Here is an 18,076-nt window from a genome sequence, read left to right as displayed (position 1 = left end):
TTGCCAGAATCACCACAAATTCTTGAGTAAAGCCTTGTTATGATGTTACAACAGCTACAACATCACTAGGCAATAGGGATTTTCAGCTGCATTATATTCCTGTGGTCCATCATTGACTGAAACATCATTACTTGGTACAAAACTGTACCTAAAACGGCAGAAACTACTTTGGAGTTGGACAATGGGTAGATGTCAAAAGACATTTTGAGGTGCTAACTACAAAAGGCCCACATTGCTGTTAATGTATGTAAAGGTCGAGGATGGTGAGGGCTTAAAAAGGGAAGAAAAGAGCTGCAGAGGAAGTCTCTGTCTTAGAGAACACCCACATGGTCAAGATCAGGATGAAATCTGGACTACAAGGTCTCATAGGAGAAAGAAGAACGTGTTTTTGGAAACCAGAGAAAAGGTGATTTTTATTATAAAATGGCAAAGAACTTGGCTGAATTATGTTTGTTGTGGTGTTTTGTTTGTGAGCAATGATAGATTCAGCAAAGCAAATTTCTCACCAAAGTGTTGAAGGTGCAGCTTGACTTCTCTTAAATGTGTATAGTAAAATGTGAGAAGAGAGCAATGATTTAAAGATAGAATTTTTAATTCAAAGGGAAGTAGACTTTAAATATTTGGAAAATTCTCAGTATGTCTGTATTGAGAAGCATGTTCAGGAGAGAAAACCAGGAGTTCTTGGTGGTACTGCCTCAAGGCTCTGCTCCCCACATTCCAGGGCAGGTCTTTTGGCCATCCCAGTTCAACCTCAGTAGGCCCACATGTGGCACTAGCCACCCCTCCAGAGGGCAGAGTGGTAAACCTTGGTGGCATTCAGGCAGTGCCATCTCTACAGGCCTCAGGAGTCCACGGGCTTCAGGAATGCTGCTCCCTTTGCCTAGGTTTCTGTGGATGAAGCAGCCAGGACCTTGGGTCGGGAACCTCAGTAATTAGAGGCTGCCACAAAGGCAGGCCACTACAGAGTCCCTGCTAGGGTTTCTCTGTCCCCTGAGACCAGTAGAGCTACAGTGTATGATTCTAGCCTGGGAGAGCTGCAGGGACCAATTACCATAGCTGGGCTGTGGGCTGTGCTTGGCAGAGCCATGGGGCTTGCCTGCCCAGAGCTCATCCAGGTTAGGTTATCTTGATATAGCTGCCTAAACAGACTAAGACACTCATGTTCACATTCTTTTATGCATATACTTTTACAAAATTTGAATATTTTCTAATAATTGCCTCTCAGGTATATGTAATGGTGCACATCCTGCAATGCATCTCCCTTAAGTGACTTCATTTCTCTTTATTTGTCCCCAGACACATAGTTAATGAAATCACCAGTAAAAATAAGATATCATAGATGGATTTTTTTCTCCTTTTTTTGCAAATATCTTTATATATATATATATTTAGTTAGTTGTTGAAGGGCCTTTATTTTATTTGCATATTTATATGTGGTGCTGAGAATCGAACCCAGTGCCTCACACATATATGAGGCAAGCACTCAACCACTAAGCTACAACTCCAGTCCCAGCAAATATCTTCCTGTTACATAAATGTTCACTCAAAATATCTGATTAAAACAAGAATATGGATGGGGCAGCAAAGGGCGGACTTGATCACTGGTTAGCACCTTCTTTGCCAGGGAACAAGTAAGTATAAACCTGTGGCTGTGGCAGCTTTGGTTTTTACAGTACATGCTACAAGATGGGAAGAATAGAAACACGAAATATTGTTCAGAGAATTCTTTTTATTCAGTGTTTCATATTTTACCTTTTTTTCTGTCAAGAAAAGATGATGACCCAAGAGAATCTAAGTCAAGAGTTTCTGATTTTAGGACTGGGGATATAGATCAGTGGTAGAAAGCTTGCCAATCATGTGCAAGGTTCTAGGTTTTATCCCTAGCAAAACACACACACACACACACACACACACACACATACACACACAATAAAAGAATTCAGAATTTGAGTTGAGGGGACTACATAAATCTGGTTACTCCTTTTGGGGGTTTTCCTAAATAACACCAGACATTGTATTCTAGGTTTTTCCTACCTGTTGACATTTAGTCCTGTCAATCTGGAAGGCCAACTGCAGGCCAGAGAGGATTTGGGCGTGGTAGGTGGAGGAAGTGGGATTTGAACTCTGGGATTCTCCTGTGCACAGTGCCACAAGAAGCACCTTGGGAAACAGTATGCCTTTAGGATGGTGCCCGTCTTGACCAATGCACCTGGTGTGGAGGAGAGCTTTGACTGGGTGCTAATGATCCCTCATTCCCCTTGGTACCTCTGTGCAGAATACACCTTGAACTGGGTTTTCAAGTGAGGCTTCAGTGGAGGTCTCTAGAACAAGGAGCTGCTACTTGTTATTAGCTTTTGTATTCCTCTGTGGCATTGACTTTCTAGGGATTCTGTTCTTTTGACACTAGATGAGGGAATAGTGATACAGGATTATCTTTCCTCCTATAGCAAATTTTATGCAGATTTACTGTCATACCAGCCCCTCTGAGAAGGATTAAGGAGTGCTTAATCATTTCCAACACATTTTGTATTGAACATACTATACATATATTATTCCTTTCACAACTGAACATTTGTCTAACAGTCTGCCCTAGAATTTTGTTAGGGATCGATGCCATATTTGCCAAGTTTGTAGTTTCCAGAATCTTATTCTTTGCTCTTTTCTGAAAACTTGAGAAAACATTCCCTGGCTTCCATTTCCTGACAGCTGTCCATTTTTCTTCCTTAGAAAGCCACTCTAACAATGGTGCCACAGAAACATATAATCTCTTTTCATTGCAGTGGGAGAAATTTGTGAGGGCCTTGTAGTTGTTTTGAAGGCCCTTGCCATCTCCAGCCTTGTTTAAAGATCATACTGATTGCAAGAAGAATTAAGCAAAGTACTGAAGCAGCTCTGCCTCTTCTGTTCCCTTCTGATGGCCTTTTCTCTCTTTATTTCTCCCTTGGATTCAAGTGGCTTCTGACAGTCATTTTATTTTAAATCTCATTTTCCTGGCAGTGAGACCTCTTCCTCCCCACCCCAGTCCATTTTGTTGGGCTTTTACCTTTGACATGGTAGACTCAGGGTGGATGGTCACTCTGGCCTTCTGTAGACCTTTTGTTCTGCTGAAGAGGACATGACACTGAGGGTCCAAGCTGGATCTGAGAGAGAAGAAAAGAGAGATGGTTACACTGGCAGGAAAGAGAATGTATGAGCAGGAGAAAGTAGGTATCTAATGGAAGAGATTAAAATTGTTTTGCTGTGTAATACATGGGAAAAAGTACCAAATCAGTAACCATTTTTCCATGACAACTGTGACTGGGAATGCCTTGTAGCACCGGATCTCTCCTGGAGGATGGGATGAAGAAGTGCCATCTCTAAGTGGGAGAGAGGGCTGTGGAGAGGCTGGGGCCTGCCTTGCCAACCACATCTGTTTCCTGTGGGTGTGGCTGTATCCAGGAGCCCAGTTTACATCTTTTTCTGGCTGTGGAAGTGACTAAATGGTAGACAGTGATGTCCAAGAGGGGATGCCACCCTTCCAAAGAACTGCTGTTAATGGTGTTTAAAAACATTCTGCTCATTTCCTTTTGTAGTTTAGAAAACTTGTTATTCCCTTAATGGTTCTAATTATTTTTGTGTAAAATAAGACCGATCATTGGATTCACTTTAATTGATTGAATTTTCCTTAAACATTTCAAACTACATTTATAGGTTTAATATATTTTATTTTTAAGCATTTAAGATGTCTGGGAGGCAAGCTTATAATCATAATAGGAAAAAAATGTCTCAAACCAAATCTATTACACTTACAACTTACAGTAATCAAGTGAACTTGAACATAGCAGTATTATTTACAAACAATAAATTTCCAATACATCATTTAACTTACTGATGACAAAACCATTATAACAGATTCTCTGCATTATTACAAACACTTTAAATGACAGTCACCCAAAGATGTCTTGTACTTGACACAAGCAGTATGCATATGTGCTACGGGTTTGGTTTACTTTGAGGCCTGTCCTCTTTATCTTCCCAGGCTTGGTTACCTAACTAAAGAGATCTGCCACCTCTGTTTTTGGGGAGCTGGAGTTTGGCCTCTGGGCATTTTAAGAGTAAAGCATCAGATTAGATCCAGTCCACATCCTGCCTCCTCTCTGGCTTTTGTGCATGTCTATTGTACTCCCAGAGCTTTTTGCCCCACTCCACAGTCCTGCTGACCACATGCCTTTGCATCCCGAATTCCTCTCATACTTCTGTCAGGGTGTGAGGCCACGTGCTGTTGTCATTCTAATGACCAGAGAGAAAAGCCCTGAAAGTTCCCCTGGGTTCTGTGGACACTGTCAGGGAATTATGTAGAGAGAAAATGCAGTTTTAGGGTGTATGTGGAAGGTAGAAACGTTGAAGTGCTTTTATCCTGAATATCTGTGCTGTGCTCATCCAGTTTAGGAAACTGCATTATTATATTTGCATTTAAAATATTGCCCTGCAATGTTTTAAATATGAGACTTTTTAATATACACTTAATTCATAACTGATTCTCTTACGACTTTATTTTGTTGAAAAAGATATTAAGATGCTCTGGGAATTATAATATTACACTATAAAATGAATGTTAATACTATATTAATGATTTTGGATCTTATGCCCTATTTAAAAAAAAATTGAAGGCATTAAACAGTGGTGTATACATATGTTTGTGTATCTATATATGGGGGCGGAAACATATGTATATCCAGTCACATATATATTTCTGTGTATGCCAGATGTGGTGGTACAAGCCTATAATTCCAGAAACTTGGGAGGGTGAGGCAGGAGAAACACAAGTTCAAGTTTAGCTTCAGCAACTTAAGAGAGATCAAGTCTCAAAATAAAAACAACTGGGAATGTAACTTAGTTGTAGAGGTCCCCTGGGTTTAAACCCCAGTATAAAAAAAATTAAAAATTACAAATGTTTTTAAGCATTATTATACACTTTTTAAAACTTCATTTAAAGATTCTACATAGTTTACTTAAGTGTTCTTTAATGCACTTTTAGATTACTTTTCCAACTCTGATAAATACGTTTGTGGAGAGTATTTATAATATGCAATTATTTCCACAAGTGGAATCAGTGGGTCATTGATACAGTTATATTTAAGGGTCCAGTTATATATATTGCCAAGTTGTCTTACCAAAAGTTTGTCTTAGTTTACTGAGCTATTTACTAGAGCTATTTACTAGAAAGCTATTTGCTCTTGGATTAACATTTTTTACTACAAATATTTTTTCCAGTTCAATATTCGCCGATAAATTTATTTTTATAATCAAAATTAAAATAGTAGTTTATAATTTCTAGATGAATTTGTTACTTGTCTTAACAAAAAATTTATTCAAGTCTTAAATTCATGTAGAATTTATTTCAGTATATGTACTTGGGTGAGACAGCTCTGATTTAAAAAGAAAAATAATTGGAATTGCTACTTAGTTGACACCATCCTCTTTATTTGATTGATTTGTGGTATTTTCTTATAATGTATAGGTTTTATTTCTGGGTTATCTACTCTGACCATCCTTCTGCTTATCTTTCTACCTGTGCCATATTGCTTAAATGATGTAAAATCTTTAGTACTCTTCTGCAAAATTTTTTTTTGTTGTCGTTATAGCCTGTTTGCTTTTTCAGATGAACTTTGGAAATTTTATGTTGAATCTGCAAATTATTTTGAGGAAAAAAGATGTCCTTTTAAAATTTCTTAGTCTTTACAACCAAACACACGGCATGGTCTATGCATCTACTCATATCTTGTTTTTTTTATAGTTATCACAAAATTTTTAAAATTTTTCAGTTTTCTGGGCTGGGGATGTGGCTCAAGCAGTAGTGTGCTCGCCTGGCATGCGTGCCGTCCGGGTTCGATCCTCAACACCACATACAAACAAAGATGTTGTGTCCGCCGAAAACTAAAAAATAAATATTAAAAATTCTCTCTCTCTCTCTCTCTCTCTCTCTCTCTCTCTCTCTCTCTCCCTCTCTCACTCTCTCTTTAAAAAAAATTTCAGTTTTCTTTAAATAGGTCACACAGACTACTGCCTTGTGAGTACAAGGCAAAGTTATTTTTTCTTATTATACTTATTTTTTAATGTTTTTTTAGTTGTAGTTGGACACAATACCTTTATTTTATTTATTTATTTTTATGTGGTGCTGAGGATCAAACCCAGGGTCTTGCACATGCTAGGTGAGCACTCTACCGCTGAGCCACAACCCCAGCCCTTATTATGGTTATTTTTAGTTGCTTTATAGTTTGTGTTTTTAATCTATTTTTTCTCAGCATGTTTCTAGATTGGTGAGACTTGGTATTTAGAATTTGTGTATCTTGAATTCACTACTTTTAAATCAAATATAATGATTTTCCCATGATTTCTAGAAACATATCATTCAGAAAGAAAATATTTTTTGTCATCCTTTTTTAAACTATCTTGTTTTTTGTCTCATGTTTTTTTAACATTGACCTGAATCCTGAAAAAACTTTTATAGAATTTTTTAAAACTTAAAATTGTAAAAGAAAAATTTAACAACTAGTAGTGATAATGGCATGGTATGCTTTTAAAGGAAATACTAAGGACTGGGGTCATAGCTTATGGTACAGCACTTGCCTAGCAAGTGCAAGGTTCTGGGTCCAATCCCCAGCACCATAAATGAATAAACAAAAGTAAAAAACAAAAACAAAGGAAATACTAAGTTTTGCAGATGGTTCTATAGCACCATAAACAACATGTTTAGCATGACATGATTTTCTTGTGCTGCAGATGTTTACAGTTATTTATGGTATTTTTAAATTGGCCCCTTCTCCAGTTTGGTTCTGTTAGCTCAAGAACAGGCACAGCCCGGATTACACATGATGAGGGGTTTTCAAATCCAGTGGAACTTTACGCCTCTTTCCAAGTCTTGAGAACCTCTGAGTGTTTCTCTTTTCCCTTCTCTTCTCACACCCCCTTCCTCTTTTTTTTCCCCAATCTTCAAGCTGTGGCTTATAGGTCTTAGCCTGCAGTAGCTTATAAGTACCACAGTTGGGGCCACATGATGCCATTTTTATTAGTATAAGGCAAAGTTATTTTTTAAAAATAGGTAAAAACGTCATGTGTTTTCATAATCTGAATTTATTCTATTCAAAGAATGGGTCTTCATTGAAATAGTGGTTTTCCTTGTTTGCCTAAAATGCTTCTTTTTTAAAATATTCTTGGATGCCAACATCAAAGGTTGACAATTCTAGGTCAGTTCTCTTTCCTTTCTCCTGCTTCCTTTTTAAACTTACTGAACCATGGCAGAAAAGAAAAGCTGATTGTTGATCAGTTTGTTTGTTTCTTAAAGTTTACAAACACTGAGCAGTTATCTGACAGCTGTACTGGCCTGGAGGAATTTTACCCGTGGTGCATAGGAAAGGGACACAGGGCCAGGGAAAATAACTTCACAGTCTGAGGCCCCTCCCACAGCCCTCTGAAGTGCTGCTTTGGGTTTCCCCTTCCTGTCTCAGATGCTATCTCAGCCAGTCCCCTTACCAGAGAAGCTTTGTAGTGGAGGAACACCGGCTTGTGCACAGGGTATTCAGGCCCTAGTCTGGAAGCTGCCTCTCACTTTCTGACCTCAGGAAGGCTGCCAATCTCCTCTGAGCCTTGGTTCCCATGTGGGAAAGGAGAGCCTGTTAAGTGTTGGTGAGTGTGGGGATTCTCTCACAAGTGGCAGGAAGAAGCTAGGATCCAGGTGGACAGCAGAACTGAACAGGGAGGGTAGGGGTGAGGAAAAGCAGAGTTGGAGATGCCATGCCTAGAACGAGGACCCTGTTTTCTTTTACCTCTCCTTTTCCATTCATGTTGAACACTTGTGCACAAAGTAGTACCTTTCAAGCTGCAGCCTGTACCATTTTCACTGGGTAGTAAATGAGAGTAGTAAGGTGTGCTTTCTCTGCTGCCCATGGCTGCTACAAGCCCAGCCCTCCTACCAGAAGTGGCCTCTCCTCTGTGACATCTGTATTCATCATCTGAACCTGAACCTGAGTTGAGGACAGCTACTTACAACTCTCTGACCCCTTCAGTTAACTGGTTAACTCTTGTGGTGTTCATTTCAGGCAACTGTAATTGTACCTCCTGGTACACACCTCTTCTTTGCTCAGTTGCACACTTAGCCCCCACCTCCTGACGCATAATAGTGAAGGCTTATGCAGTATAAGCTATTCAAGACAGATTTGTGGGGTAAAAGAAAGAATGAGAAAGGTCTAAGATATTATTATAAGATAGTTATCAAACTTAAAATGTCCATTCTGTCCCTGGGGTATAGCTCAGTAGTAGAGCATACATAAGGCCTTGGGTTCAATCCTCAGCACCCACTAAATTAATAAATAAATAATGTTCATTCTGCTTTTCTGCAATTTAGTATTTAGCAAATGTTTTATTACAGAGAAGTAGTGTGGTATTTGATCATTGGATTAAGTTTGCCCATATCTGCCATTCTGATCTTGGACAAACTGGGTTAGAATTTCTGCATATGAAAATGGAAGAGAAAGAATAACAAGGGTTTTCAAAATTTAGTAAACACAAGAATGAAATAAGTGCCTGTTAAAACTATAGGTGTCTAGACTCTGCCTTCTAAGATTCACTGGGCCTGAAGGAAGGGGCAGAGCTTGGGGAGGGGGAGCCTGTAAGTTAATGCACCCCCAATACCTCCTGCTGGTCCTCAGACAGGTGGTCCAGGGAGCATCTGCTGAGAACCTTTGAAGAAGATAATGTCTAAGGCTTCTCCAGTTCTCTTTTATAAGGATACTTTATAACATCAGAGACATCTGTTTGTATAGTTATTTTCTTTCAAAAGATGTTTAGGCCAGCTCAGTGGCACATTTCTGTAAGCCTAATGGCCTGGGAGGCTGAGGCAGGTGGATTGCAAGTTCAAGGGCAGCTTCAACAATTTAGCAAGGCCTTAAGCAACTCAGTGAGACCCTATCTGTACATAAAATATAAAAAAGGGCTGGGAGTGTGGCTCAGGGGTTAAGCACCCCTGGGTTCAATCCCTGATACCAAAAAAAAAAAAGTTCAGTCCCTGCTTACCATTGTGAGTTCATTGCGGCAAGTACAAATTAGCGTGTGCTACATAAAATAGTAGGAAAAGGTGTGCTTACAAATTATTAATATGTATTATTATTATTAGTATTAGTGCTGGTATGGAACCCAGGGCCTCCAGCAGTCTGGGCAAGTGCTCTACCACTGGGCCATATCCCCAGCCCAAATTCTCTTGAAGGAGAAAAAAGTTACTAGGATTCCCTTGTTTTAGTAGGTATACTTAGTAGAAACATTTTATTTTAGTAAATCCCAAATTAAATTTCTTTGGCAATAGTTGTTTAATAGTACAGTGTTTAGCCGAAAACCTTTTTCTAAGAATGTTTACCTTTGAAGAGTTACATATTTATCACACCTATTCACTTTATTAATAGCACCATAGGAGTGGATCATCCCCTTCAAATACATGAGTGACACATTGTCAAGCTCTATGTATGATTTGTCCATTCCTTTAAGAACTTAAGCTGTAAATGTGTTATTAATAAAATATATCCACAGATTCTAAAAGATTTATAAAAATGCTATCGTTCATTGACATGGAATTCTTTTATCACTAGAGGGTCTTCTCCTTCCCCTTCTCCATCTCCTTCTCGTCCTGCCCCACCTTGCTCTTCCTTTATCTTCTTCTTCACTAAAAATAAGTCCCATTCTCATAGTTAAAGCCAGAAATGAAAAAAAGGAAACACTTCAACACCTCTTTTTCTTCTTTGCCATTTGGTCCTTCCATTCGGAGGCCTTTAATATAATAAATGATCCCAGGGTGAAAAGGAAAAAGGAATACACATCGTTTCACTACTTAAAGTGTGTGTGTGTGTGTGTGTGTGTGTGTGTGTGTGTGTGTAAGTAGTGGGGTGATAGTTGCTGCAAGAAATGTATGAGGTTATATTAATTTATCTTAAAATTTTATGTCTTAGTCACAATACAAAGTTAAGAAACTTCATCTCGGATTGAAGAGTAAATATAGGTTACTCAAGCAAGTATGAACAACTCAATGAGAAAAGAACACATTGTTCCCTGAATTCCCTGAGCATTCTGCACGGTGCAGTCATCAAGTTGTCTCTAAACATCCTCAGTTGCAAGCTTCCCACGCCAGCAGGAAATGGACCCAGCCTTGCATTTAAATCCCAAGGCAAGCCTAGAGTTTGGAAGATATCTTACTTTGGTAGATCCCAAATTAAATTTCCTTGGCAACAGTTGGAAGAAGCAGACAGATTTTCATTAGGCTTCAGGTTATACAAAATCAATCAGAGGTCGCTGTGTTTTCGCAGGCAAAGATTATTCAAGGTTCTTCTCTGGCAGGAACAATTGTCCTACAGAGTAAGTAAAGGCACTCTTACCCCCTGCTAATTAGATCCTTTCTTTCAAACAACCCTTTTCAAGAGTTTAAGTGCTGTAGACATTTTTGTACTCCCTCAATGTAAGAGTCCTAGAAATGGCAAAATTGAAAGGGGCAACGGGGAGGGGAAAAATGACATATTAAAGGGATCAGATGAAAGCCTCACCAAGGCTAAAGAAAGATATGGTTAATGGGTGAAATGTTGGGTCTATTTAGCTTTTTCTGTTTGCTCTCTAAATCACCCTATGCCAAATTAATCAAACCATTTTTTTTTTAAATATAAAACCCTTATTATTAAACTTGCAGGTTACTTGCAACTGAATTGGACCAATGACTCTTAATATAAGGAGGGTAAATAGAGAGGGACCTTCTCTGTTGCACAGGTATGTGCAGTTGCTGTTCGTTGTGCCCAGCACATTTATTTAATGCAGCCACCTATGTCAATTAGGGATTTTGTACTTAAACCAAGTTACAAATTGAATTTTGGTCCTGTTCCCTCTTATTGTGCATGATATCATGTGCCTCCTGGTCATTTTGTGGCCCATTTTCTGCAGTCTATTAAATGATTTGTTTGTATAGTCATTTAGAATGAAAGTCACAAAATCATTTTTAGAAAGGTTATTGGTGCCTCTAAAATCTCCAAGTGTTGCCAGAAATTCCTCAGTTGTGGACATTTGCGACGAGGGCATGAGAGTCATTTCATATTTGAAGTATAGCTTTGAGCCTACTCATATCTCTTCCCGCCTCCCCAAAACCAAAACACAAACACATACAAGCAAAAAGCATATGAGAAAACAAAATAAAATTCTGCCATGTCTTTGCTGGAGGGATAACTGTGCTAACAGAGAGCTCCCATGGAATCTTCAGTTAGTGTACCTGGGGAATTTAAGGTTAGCTTGAGTGGATATGAGGATGGAGTTAAGTAATATTGACTTCTTAGCATCCAGCATAACTAATCATTCATTTGAAATTGTGTTCGATGATGCCCTCAAGTAAATATTATAAAGTATCAGAGAAATAAAAATTTAAAACTTTGACACCAGCTTAAGAGTGCTGAACTCAGTCATTACCCAAAATAAATAAGTATAAAATGCTGACCCTCAATAATCTTAGTTAGATCTGTGAGACTTTGTTAGCAAACCAACATCTTTAAATGCTTTGCTTTTTCTGGCACAGAAAATATTTTAGGACTGATGTACACAGGTAGTGTTAGGAAATAGATCACTCTTAAAAAAATTGTCATAGATTAAATTGTCCAGAGACCCTTTTTAAAGTTTCATTTTCCTAAGTATCTGGGAATTACAATGAATATCCATCCACACAGCTTTCTGACTAGAGTGGGAATGTATTGATCCATTGAATAGATCAAACTTGAATCTACTGACAAACAGATGAGGGACATTAATTGAATTAAGTTTTTATTTATTTGTTTGTTTGTTTGTTTGTTTGTAGTGCTTAAGATCTTAGTGCTCTACCCCTGCACTGAATCCCCAACCCTTGGATAGTCTTAATGGATATTTTACTTTCTCTTTCAATTAATATAATTCATTGGTAGACACAGTGAACCAGGCATAGAGAGTCAGTTATTTGCCTAAGGTTAAACAATGAGACTCAGGTAATGAGGCTCTAAGCTTCACCTCCTATGTACCACACTGGACTGCCTGTCTCCAAAGAATGCACCAACAAGCAGGGAAACAATGAAAAGAGTTGAAAGCCATCCTACAGTATGGGAGAACATATTTGCAAACTGTATATCTAACGAGGTTAATTTCTAAAATAAGTCAAGAGCTTCTACAACTCAATAGCCAAAATATCAATAACCTGTTTAAAACATGGGCAATGAATGTGAACAGACATTTCTCCAAAGAAAACATACAAGTGGCCAAATGGTGTAGGAAAGATGCTCAATGTCATTAATTATCTGGGAAATGCAAATCAAAACCACAGTGAGATATCATATCATACCTGTCAGGATGGATATTATCAAGAAAAGTTTTGGTGAGGATGTAGAGAAATGGGAACTCTTGTATGCAGTTGATGGAAATATAAAATGGTGTTGCATTTTGGAAAACAATAAGGAAGTTTCTCAAAAAATTAAAAAATATCCAGCAATTTCACTTCTGGTTCTGTATCCAAAAGAATTGAAGTCAGGGTCTTAAAGAGATATCTATACTCTCATGTTTACTATAGTATTATTCATAGTAGCCAAGATGTGGAATCAAACAACATGTCCATCAACAGATGGATAGATAAAGAAAATGTGTTATGTACACACAGTGGAATATTATTCAGCTTAAAAAAGACCTGCCATTTGCAACATGAACCTGGAGAATATTAAGTTAAGTGAAATAAGCTAGACAGAGAAGGACAAACTTTGCATGATTCTGCTTTTATAAGACATCTGTAGTACTAAACACATAGAAGGAAAGAATATAGTAACAGTTGCCTGAGACTGGGGTGCAGAAAATGGAGAGGTGTTTATCAGTGGGTGTAAAGTTTCAGTTTTGCAAGATAAGTTAAGTTCTAGAGATCTGCTGAATAGTATAGTGCCTGTCATTAACAATACAGTATTTTTCTCTTCAGAATTTTTTTAACTTTTTTTTTTAGTTGTAGATGAACACGATATCTTTATTTATTTATTTACTTACTTACTTATTTATTTTTATGTGGTGCTGAGAATTGAACCCAGGGCCTCACCCATGCAATGCAAGTGCTCTACCACTGAGCCTCAGCCCCAGCCCTGTTCTCTTTTTTCTTTTTTTTTTTTAATATTTATTATTTTTAATTTTCGGCAGACACAACATCTTTGTTTGTATGTGGTGCTGAGGATCGAACCCGGGCCGCACGCATGCCAGGAGAGCGCACTATCGCTTGAGCCACATCCCCAGGCCCCAGCCCTGTTCTCTTTAAAGTTTAAGGATAGGTCTTAAATGTTCTTACATGCATGCATAGATACATATGTGTGCGCATGTGCACATACGCTCGTGCGCGTGCACAAACACACACACACAAACACATACACAACCATACCCCAAAATCAAAACAAAACAAAACAGACAAAACAAAACAAAACAAAAACACACAAGACAGCTTTGAGTGGTGTTGGATGTATCTAGAGTCCTGTGCAGTTCTTTGTCTATTGGTTATACCTTGATAAAGCTGTTTAAAGAAGAAAGAAAAACAAACATACACACACACACACACACACACACACACACACACACACCAGACCATGGACAAGTATGTTTATTTTTATTATAACTTTGTTTTTAGATACCAAAAAACCCTGACAGTACATTCACATAGAAATCATTGAAGAAATTGTTGAAAACAATTGCATAAAGAAAAAAAAAGATTAAAGATACAGTAGAATAGAAAATCAGTAAGTAAGCTTATGTAATTAACTTCATACTAATGAGAAACAGTTTTGTTGCTTTTGTGTTTATTGTAGTGCTGGGGATCAAATCCAGGGCGAACTTTCCCACCAAGCTATGCCCCCCCCCGCCCTCCACATCCAGCCAGCAGGAATACTTTTTTATTTAAGGTAATATTCAGCATATTTCAAAGCAGCTAGCATGATTAAAATATTCTTTCTTGTCATTCTGATATACTGACTTGATATAAGACATTTGCCCAAATCGCATGCAGAATCCTGAAGTCATGATTCTGTCACTGCACTACCTGGGTCAGTGGAGTGTGATTGACACTGTTGATCACAGGGCTGCTCTTGCTAGAGTAGACACTTCCTAGAATACACAGATTTAGCTTTAAACCATCGTAAAAGTTAACCTGATTAATCATGAACATAGTCTTAGAAATGTAAATTTAAAAATATTCAAAAAGGGGGGAAAAGGCTGATGGGGCTTGGGGCCCTCTGGTCTTGGCTCTGGGCAGGCTCCTAGGCAGTGAGCCCTAGAGCCGCCTGCAGGGAAGAAGACAAGCTTGTCTTCTGGTGTTGAAAATCAGCCAAGGGGAGCAGGCAAAGGTCATAGGTCTCTTCCCAGACCCAAGACTACTGCATGTTGCTTTCATTAGATGTTTCTTCACTGAAATGATGATTGACATTCTTTTCATCCAATTTTAAATGCTTGTACATGAATGTAGGTGAGAAGAGGGGCGTGGAGAAGACATGACATTAATTAGCGTGCAGGTCATCTCCTGTATTCCTTCCAGGTCAGGCCCTCCTCCCATACCAGCTTCTTGTTGGTCCCAACAGAATGAGGATATTATAGAAGCCAATGTGGAAGCAGATGCATATACAAGGGAAGTCATTTTTCATGTCAGCTGTTTACATGCAGGATTGGAAAATTATACAATGCCCTGGAACTCTAAAATTATAGGAACACCTTTCAAAGAATGTTTCTAGAGTCTTCCTTTTTTTTCCCCCTGCAGATTTCTATTCTAAGAACAGATTGTTGTCATATACTAAACTGTGCCTTGTCTTTCTAAAATAAGATTCTATCAGAATGATCTGACTTTTAAAACTGAAGTGTTTATTTGCAAACGTATCAGCTTCTTTCCAGGCATTCATAATGGCTCTAGGGAAAGTACAAAGGCTGACCCTGGAGAGCAAGTCAGTTTATAGTCATTTGATTAGTCACAATGAACCAGCTTTTGAAACATAATACGTTGCTCCCTGCACAGTGGTGCATGCCTGTAATGCCAGCAACCTGGGAGACTGAGGTAGGAGGATTGCAAGTTTCAGGATAGTAGCAAGCACCTCAGCAACTTAGTGAGACTCTATCTCGAACTAAAAAAATTAAAAGGGCTGGGTGTGTAGCTCAGTGGTAAAAGCACCCCTGGGTTCAAGCCCCAATCAAAACAAACAAACAAAAATAACAACAAGCCCTATATGTCCCTTTTAGGGAAAATTGGCAAATTTCAATTAAAAAAAAAAAGTCAAAGGAACCAAGAACAGTGATTCATGCCTAGAGCTCTAGCTCCTTAGGATGCTGAGACAGGAGGATCCTTTGAGTTTAGAAGTTCAAGGCCAGCCTAGAGAACAAAGTACAAGACAACCCTATCTCCAAACAATTAAAAAAAAACAAGTATTTATTGTCATTGTTTTAAATCTTCCATTTCATGTCTGGGGGTCAAATACTAAGGCAAATATGAAATCTTCTGCATCTGTTACTGCTTAACATGAAATTACAAGAATAGTGAATTTTTAAAAATATTTTTTAAGATTTTTTTTTTAGTTGTAGATGGACACAATACCTTTATTTAATTTATTTATTTTTATGTGGTGCTGAGGCTCCAAGTGCCTCACCACTGAGCTACCAGAGAGCTACAGTGAATTTTAATTAATGTAAGATCCTAAATCAGGGGCTGGGACTTTACTCAGTGGTTGCCTAGCATGTGTAAGGCACTGGGTTCAATTATCAGCACCACACATATTAATTAATGGTCCATTGACAACTAAAAAAAATTTTAAAAAGATCCTAAATCAGTAAACATTAGGTGTTGAACACTCTTTTTTTCAGAGCAGTAGACTGGTATATTATACAGAAAATATTGACAAAACTGAGAAGAAGAAGTATTAACCCCAGTTTAACCAAAATAATTTCTTCTGCATTCTGGTTACTCTAGGCTTCAGGTGTTCTCATAAGTGTTTGTGTATTATATGTCCTGAAGAGATGGTGTTAAGCCATCACAGGAAAAGGTTTGGGACAATTTCAGTCTCCAGACAAGAATGTGCTTGGGCTTTAGGTGTGTACTCTGGGCACTGACAGGTATTTGCCTCCAGGTTCTTTCAAGGAAAAGAGGGCTGCTGTAGCCCAGGTAGTCTGTACTCATTGGAATAATCCCAGTTGTGTGTGCACTGGTGGATACTGCTCTATATGTATCCATCAGGAACACAAATAGGGGCAACTTTCTAAACTGTTCCAAGGGGTTGTCACAAGCCACACATGATGGAGGGTCACTTGAAATGTAAAATGTGTATCTGAGGTATAGAGTTTTGACTTCAGTAACAGGTACATTTGGTCGTTGGAAATGCTACCCCACCAAGAAGATGATGACACTTTCCTCCTAAGATTGGGAAGAGAACCAAAACCCACATTCTGCCTTTTGGGGATCATTTATGGCATGTCAAGGAGAAGTTAGTTCTCGAAAGTTGTAAAACTGTTAGCTTTAGGAATTCATGTAGCAGGTAGAAAAGAGAACTCAAAGGAGTTGAAGATAATAAACCCAGGTGTCATTTTCTACAGAAGCAAAATAGTTCAGCAGAACAAAGTCTGTTGAACAAAAGCAAGGTCAAAATTTCTTTTTAAAAGCCCCTTAGAAATGTGGTGTATGTAGAATTTACAATGGCAATTTACTCAACCATAAAGAAGAATAAAATAATTGCATTTGCTCATAGATGAATGGAAATGGAGAAAATCATACTAAGTCAAATAAGCCAGAGTCAGAAAATCAAGGGTCAAATGTTTTCTCTCATATGTAGAAGCTAAAGCAAAATAAGGGAAAGAAGGCAGTTTGTGTGTATGTGTGTGTGTGTGTGTGTGTGTGTGTGTGTGGATCAGATCATAAATTATAGAGAAGATCAGTGAAGTAGAAGGTAGAGAAAAAGAGGGAGGTAGGGAGGGAGGAGGGTAAAGGGGAGCAAATACATAATTAACTTAACAAAATCATGATATATATATATATATATATATATATATATATATATATATATATATGCACCAAAGGGATTTCATCTTTATGTATATATAGAACAATCAAAAATAAATGAAAAAAGAAGTCAAAGATCAATAAAGTAGAGGAAGGAGAATAGGGGGAGGGATGAGGGGAGGAAAAAACTAGGAGGGGTGCTAGATGGAGTTTGAAATCAAATTCCTTGCACATATGATTCTGTCAAAGTGAACCCAACTACTATATGTAACTATAGTGCTCTAATTTAAACAAAGAAAGAAAGAGGCTCTTAGACAGGCTTCCTTCCCCGCTGGTCTTCAGATGGTCACAGTGCCTCACAGGGCTGCACACTTCATAGGACAAAGTCGAAGGCTTTTTATTTATTTATTTATTTTCTTAAAGAAAGAGTGAGAGAGAATTTTTTAATATTTATTTTTTAGTTCTCGGTGGACACAACATCTTTGTTTGTATGTGGTGCTAAAGATCGAACCTGGGCCGCATGCATGCCAGGCGAGCGCCCTACCACTTGAGCCACATCCCCAGCCCCAAAGTTGAAGGCTTTGCTGGAAGTCCTAGTGAGTTGCCAGACTTGAACTGAACACTCCTTATGCACTTTCCATGTGATATTCGTCAATTATGTATAGATCACCTATATTAATGTTTATAATACATTGTCACAGCTGTGCATTAAGTTGTGGTATTTTAACACTGTTTTCCATTAAATAGGGAATAAGATCTTTTTGTCCCAAAAGCTCAGCCAAGTTTGCAAACAAAAATTTAAAAAATTCTACATTTGTTTAAAGTGATGTTTTTTACTCAATTTAGAGAATTTCATTAGCATGAATTTTGATGGACTAAACAACTCTTAGTTCATTGTATTACCCTTTTATCAGCTCAGAGATCATAGACAACAACTTGCTGAGGTTTCTTCTATTTCATAATGGGGTAGATTCCTTTTTCAACCCGGGGCATTGTCTCTGACTGCTGTCCACTATAGGCCAGTCTCATGTGGTTGATGATGCCAATCCCAATCATGTCCTGCAACTG

The 18,076-nt window shown here is 38.2% G+C and overlaps 1 pseudogene across 1 annotated transcript in view; it reads left to right on the top strand.

Moving 5' to 3' along the window:
• LOC143389385 (threonine--tRNA ligase 2, cytoplasmic-like) overlaps positions 1–18,076 on the top strand; it is a 105,423-nt pseudogene that overhangs the window by 54,875 nt on the left and 32,472 nt on the right. Inside the window, exon 2 of the transcript XR_013155219.1 lies at positions 13,848–13,940. The product of XR_013155219.1 is annotated as a threonine--tRNA ligase 2, cytoplasmic-like (transcript). The remainder of the gene's footprint in view (positions 1–13,847; positions 13,941–18,076) is intronic.

Source organism: Callospermophilus lateralis, unplaced genomic scaffold (genome assembly GCF_048772815.1).
Source record: "Callospermophilus lateralis isolate mCalLat2 unplaced genomic scaffold, mCalLat2.hap1 Scaffold_83, whole genome shotgun sequence".
NCBI lineage: Eukaryota > Metazoa > Chordata > Mammalia > Rodentia > Sciuridae > Callospermophilus > Callospermophilus lateralis.
The sequence above is the reverse complement of the archived record's forward strand: the minus strand, read 5'-3'. Positions and strand labels throughout refer to the sequence as shown.